The sequence below is a fragment of the Toxorhynchites rutilus genome, chromosome 2 (assembly GCF_029784135.1).
Source record: "Toxorhynchites rutilus septentrionalis strain SRP chromosome 2, ASM2978413v1, whole genome shotgun sequence".
Classification (NCBI taxonomy): domain Eukaryota; kingdom Metazoa; phylum Arthropoda; class Insecta; order Diptera; family Culicidae; genus Toxorhynchites; species Toxorhynchites rutilus.
Genome location: NC_073745.1, coordinates 7,498,663 through 7,505,569, shown reverse-complemented (window position 1 = coordinate 7,505,569; position 6,907 = coordinate 7,498,663).

The window sequence follows — 6,907 nt, the reverse complement described above, 5'->3', positions numbered from 1 at the left end:
ACGCGCACACTTCTGAACGGAGTAGCTTCACTGTTTTCGCCATCACAGTTAGAGTTCGACTGATAGAGCTGTCCATTTTTTTTCTGCTGACTCATGGGTTACTATGATTGATGTTGCATGGGTAGTTTCGTCAGTGCGTGTGAAGGTAAACCCATGAAAAATCGGCAATTTTTGTCCATTTTTTAATGCAAACGTTCATCGAGTCCGTCCTGTATATAGTTTTGCATGTTTTGCGAATGTAGATTCTATATTTCCTGTTACTTTTCTTAACTGGTTACGATTTCACGAAGTATTGAACTTTCATAAATTTCTTAAAATGTATATAAAATTATATATCAATTTTATAACCAATATTTTTCAATTGAGACAATGAGACACCAGTTGTCAGTTGAATTATAAATTATAAATACAATACAATACAATACAAATACAATCTCCATTTTGGGAAGTCCGACACGGCACCACTCTACGTCAAATTTTGTTAAATTTAAAGGGTCTTTCAATAAATATGTATAAAAAAATATCTAAGAGTGGGTGTTTTCAGTTTTAAAATTTTTAATTACAAATAAATTTTTTTAGTATAATTTTAATTCGTTGATTTTTCATTTTCCACACCTGGTCCCACCCCACTCCTCGATGTTTACCATGACTTTCGAACAATGGCCAATTTCTATTCGGATACATTCTGCTTTTCTGCCTATGTTTGTTGTGTTTGGGTTGGGTCTGCATCCAACAAGACCAGCAATTCAGATCGAAATCACCACTTTTGAATGAGTTGGAACCGCTTGGCCCAGGAACTGCCAGATTGTCAAGCTTCATGGTTTTCGGAGGTTCTTCACGCAGAACCCTCGCTGTACCAGAAACCCTGCAGACGTCCTCTTCGAGCTTTTTTTGGCACCACAAAATATAGAGCCAATAGTTTCGGAAGAACAGTTTAACAGGGTTTTTGGAATTTTGAGATTCCATGTTTCTGGGCTCGAGGTCTTTCTTGAATACACTGCAGTTTTTTATGAGTTATGATTTGACGTTGCTTTGAGTTAGTTTTCCTCAGCCTAGTTTCGCCGAATCTAAAGTTAATGGTAAAGTTTCTTCTTGCGAGTTGATGCTAGTTTCGTAGTTTCGTTTCATTGCCCAGGGTTATACTGAGAACCACTTTCTTCAAACATTCCGAGATTTGTTGGTCTTTACACGAAAGGACTAGGTAATCCAACTTGTATGACCAGTCGAAAAATTTTGGTTTCACCAATTATTTTCTTTGTTGCTTTATTTCAATCAGTAGAGCATCCTGAATGGAATCTAACATTGATTGATCAGTGTTGGTATAGTCCTCCGAGAGTGTTCCAACTCTGATCTGCTCCAAGGCCTCCCTAAAGAAGTTTCCAGTTTCAGAAATGGTTTGTTTGTTGGCAACCTTTTTTAGGACCATGATGAATAGCTTTTTTTACTTACCCCTCTCGTTTTAGAAGGCAGAGATTCTGCTTCGGTTTTCTGGGTATTGATTTTTCGTCACTACTAAGTAGTACCGATCCCTCTGATCCTCTGGCGATTCACAACGAGTCGGAGTGTTGAGGATGGAAGTGGAGCAGGACTGAACATCCGCAGGTACACTCATAGAGTCAATCCTTATGGAGGTTTTTTTTTCCAACAGAGAGAGAGGCTGCCAGAATTCGAAAATTGATTATTTGGACCATTCATTGAAGTCACACGAGTTGCGCGGTGAAGAAGGTCCGCTGCATCAGTGACCTGCCTAATGCAGTAAGGTACAGGACTCCGTTAGCGACAGGGTACTTGATCAAAACTCTCCCGACCGTTCATCCCTCGGCACGGGTCACGTCACACCTTGGCTTAGCGGTTTTACCCATTATTTTCGTTGCATAATAATCATGGATAACAAATGTCTTGTGTCATACAGCAGCAAGCCTTGGGAATAAGGTGACGTATATTTCAAATCATCACGAATAAAAACGTATTTTCCGTTCCTTTTTTTTTCTGTGATTTGCAGTTATATTCAAGACTATTTTTGACGGTATTTCGAAAGAAGCCGGGACGATATACTGAGAAGAAAGGAATTTTCTTAAAGTCGGAATTATTTTTCAAGTGTTTTTTTGGAGTGTGAAGTTGCCATTGGACCCGCTTCAAGGATTTTAGAAGTTCTCTATCATTCATCTAGATACATTTAAGATAAGTTTTCGTTTTATTTTTCTTTCACGCATACGTATACATATACATATACATACACATATTTCATTTTATTAATTTTTTTTTTAATTTTATCATTTAATATTTACGTGTTCTAAAGAATCTTCTCTCTCATTTTTACGACTCCTTCGACTCTTTTTTTTTTGAAAATGGAGGGTAATGAACCCTCCGATGCTGAAATGAGGGTCTTAGACCCTCCTCCAGATGATTTACGGTTTCTTCAGGAAAAAAACAAAAACAATCGCAGTCAAACTCTTCGTCTGTACCAAATAGTGACTCTGTTCCTCACTCTTCGACACAATCTCTGCCTAATTCTGCTCAACTTCCACGTATTAGACAATACCAGAACGCCTCGGCATCATCGAAAAACCGTTGGGTGGTATTTTTCCGTCCGAAAGGGAAACCTCTAAGAGTATCTCAAATTTGCAAAGACCTGACGTCTAACTACTCAGGTGTCTTAGAAATGACGAAAGTCAATAAAGATAAACTTCGTGTTGTGCCCTCAAATTACAAAGACGCTAACGCGATAGTGAAAAACTCTTTGTTCACTAATGAATATAGAGTTTATATTCCGGCTCACATTGTTGAAATCGATGGTGTAGTTACGGAAAAATCTCTTCAACTTCAAGATTTTGTAAAAGCTAAGGGTATCTTCCACAATGCAAATATTCCACATGCTAAAGTTTTGGAGGTGAGATCTCTGAACTCTTTGAAATCTGAGGGTACAGAAAAAAAGTATTATCCTTCTGGCTCTTTTAGAATTTCCTTCGAAGGCACAGCACTTCCAAATTATGTGCTTATTGATAAACTTCGTCTTCCAGTTCGGTTATATATTCCTAAAATAATGACTTGCTTAAATTGCAATCAGTTAGGTCACACTAAAACCTACTGTTGTAATAAAACGAAATGCTCAAAATGTGGAGACGACCATGACGAAGTCACTTGTAACAAAGATGTTGATAAATGTATTTTTTGTGGAAATGTTCCTCATACAATTAAGGATTGTCCGAAATACAAATTACGTTCGATGAAACTCAAGCAATCACTTAAGGATCGTTCTAATCGATCCTTCGCTGATATGCTCAAGGCAGCTTCACCTCAGGTACCCGAGGCTTCAGAAAATCCTTTCTCTGTTTTATCAGAGGATGATGATTCGGATTCTCAATTTGATCCAGTAATCACAGGAAGAGTCAGGAAGAGAAAAATTGCTTCTTTATCTATGCCATCTAAAAAAAGAGGATTATTGATCTCTAATAATCCAGAATCTTCTAATTATTCTGCTCCACCCAAGAATAACCCTCCTGATTGGAGATCTTCAAATTATGACGTTCATTTCCCTGAATTGTCAAGCCATTCTCAATTTACTTCTCAATCGGTTCCTGATCCCTCATCTTTTTCAGGAGGTATATCCTTTTCATCAATTGTTCAATGGATTCTTGATTTTTTCGGAATATCAGATTCAATGAAAGGTTTAATTTTTGCTTGGCTTCCTTCTATCAGCCAGATAGCTAAACAAATGACTTCAAAATGGCCTTGATTCTTTCAAGCAAATGCTCCATTTTTTGAATTGTGATGCGTTTGCTCTTTCTGAGACATGGCTTCGTTCGGACAATGTGTTAAACATCCATGATTTCAATATTATCCGTTTAGACCGCAATGATTCCTATGGAGGAGTTCTCATAGGTATTAGAAAATGCTACCCATTTTACAGGATCCCCCTGCCTTTAGTCACAGGAATTGAAATTCTTGCGTGTCAGGCACGTATCAAGGGTAAAGATTTATGCATTGCTTCTATTTATATTCCTCCAAGAACTATGCTTAATTATAGAAATCTTGTGAATATTGTTGAACTTTTACCGCAACCTAATCTTATTTTGGGAGATTTCAACTCTCATGGAATTGGATGGGGTGAGTCTTTTGATGATCGAAGGGCCAATTTGATTTATGATCTTTGTGAGGACTTCAACATGGCAATTTTGAATACAGGTGATGTAACAAGAATTGCTCCATCTTCAGGCCGCACTAGTTGCTTAGATTTGTCCCTGTGTTCTTCCTCTTTTTCTTTAGATTGTTATTGGAATGTCATCCAAGATCCACATGGAAGTGATCATTTGCCAATCACTATTTCCATTTCAAATAATTCAAAATCGTCTGAAACAACAAATATTCAGCATGATTTATCTAGAAACATTGATTGGAAGAGATTTTCTTCAATTATTTCAGAATCGGTGGCATTAGTTCATGAGTTACCCCCGCTGGAAGAATATAATTTTCTAACTGGTTTAATTCTTGACAGTGCTATTGATGCTCAGACGAAGCGCTTTCCTGGTAATTCGTTTCGTAGACGTCCTCCTAATCTATGGTGGGACCAAGAATGTACAAATCTCTATAAAGATAAATCGAATGCGTTCAAGGATTGGCGAAAATTGGGCACCCGTGAACGTTATGATAACTACATTTATCTGGAGCGTAAATTCAAAAGCTTCATTAAAGCTAGAAAGAGAGGCTATTGGCGTCATTTTGTAAATGGGCTTTCACGAGAGACTTCCTTGAGCACTCTTTGGAGAGTTGCCAGACAAATGAGAAATTCATCTCATTCAAATGAAGAAGTTGAATATTCAGAAAGGTGGATTTTTGACTTTGCCAAGAAGATATGTTCAGACTCAGCCCCCGCACCTTCTCCCTTCTTAGAGACATCTGATGATGTTGAGCCTCCGTTCAGTATGACTGATTTTTCTCTTGCTCTTCTTTCTTGCAACAACACGGCTCCAGGGCCAGATAGGATCAAATTTAATTTGTTGAAAAATCTACCTGATAATGCGAAGAGACGTTTGTTGAAACTGTTCAATGCTTTCCTTGAGCAGAATATTGTTCCGCATGAGTGGCGACAAATTAAAGTTATAGCTATTCTGAAACCTGGTAAACCTGCGTCTGATTATAATTCTTATAGACCAATTGCAATGCTATCTTGCATTCGCAAATTACTAGAAAATATGATTCTCCATCGTTTAGACAGCTGGGTTGAATCTAATAATCTTCTCTCGCCTTCGCAGTTCGGGTTTCGTAGAGGCAAAGGAACCAATGATTGTCTTGCGCTTCTTTCATCAGAGGTTGACTTTGCCTTGTGTAGTAAGCAACAAATGGCATCAGTGTTCCTAGATATCAAAGGTGCGTTTGATTCTGTTTCCATTGAAGTTCTTTTTGAAAAACTTCGTCGAAATGGGTTTTCCCAGAAATTAAATAGTTTTCTGTTTAACCTAATGCGTGAAAAACATATGAGTTTTTCTCATGGTTCTTCGTCAGTTTTACGCATTAGCTACATGGGTCTTCCTCAAGGCTCATGTCTTAGTCCTATTCTTTACAACTTCTATGTAAATGATATTGATGTTTGTTTATCGGGAAATTGTATTTTGAGACAGTTTGCAGATGATTGTGTAGTATCGGTAATGGGCAAAGACAGCACCGATCTTCATAATCCTTTGCAAGATTCTCTTAACAATTTGGTTGATTGGGCCTGTAGATTGGGTATTGAATTTTCTACTGAGAAGACAGAGATGATTGTATTCTCAAGAAAACATAATACTGCACAAATACAGCTTAAACTTTTGGATAGACCTATTCGTCGCTCGATGTCATTCAAGTATTTAGGTGTTGTGTTTGACTCCAAAGGATCATGGGGTAAACACATAGGCTACTTGAAACAAAAATGTCAGAAAAGAATAAATTTTCTTCGATCCATAACAGGAACTTGGTGGGGTGCTCATCCTGAGGATTTGATTAGGTTGTATAAAACAACCATTTTATCTGTTATGGAGTATGGTAGTTTTTGCTTCAGGTCCGCTGCCTGTTCCCATATTTTGCATCTGGAAAGGATTCAATATCGCTGTTTGCGTATTGCTCTAGGTTGTATGCAGTCAACACATACAATGAGCCTAGAAATTCTAGCTGGCATACTTCCTCTTTCCGTACGTTTTTTCGAGTTATCATTCCGTTTTTTAATACGGTGTGAAACACTTAATCCGAAGGTGATAGCAAACTTTGAAAAAATGTTGAACTCAGGCTTTCGATCTAGGCGAATGTATCTATATCATGAATTTATGACTTTGGAAAGTCCATCTACTTTATCTGGTTTCCAGATCATTCCTTCAATTTTGTTCAATTCCTCTATTACTATTGACCTGTCAATGAAGGATTATGTGCATAATATTTCAGATGATCTCCGCCATTTAGTTATACCTGCGATATGCCTGTCAAGGGATAAACATATTGACCCAACCAAATCTTTTTTTACTGATGGATCTTGTCTTAATGGATCCACAGGCTTTGGTATATTCAATATCAACTTCTTCACTTTCCGTAGGCTTAGTTTACCTTGTTCGGTGTTTGTTGCAGAATTGGCTGCAATATACATGGCCTTACTCCATATTCAGACCTTGACCCCAGTTCACTTTTTTATTTTTTCTGATAGTCTCAGCTCTTTAGAGGTACTCCGTTCAGTGAGAACTAGATATGCGTCGTATTTCTTATCTGAAATCCATCAACTTTTAAGTGCTCTGATAACTAGTTCATTTAATATCACTTTTGTATGGATTCCGTCTCATTGTTCGATACCAGGAAATGAGAAAGCAGACTTTCTTGCTAAGAAGGGCGCTAGGGAAGGAGACTTATTCTATAGGCCTATTACTTTCGATGAATATCTTCATTTTCC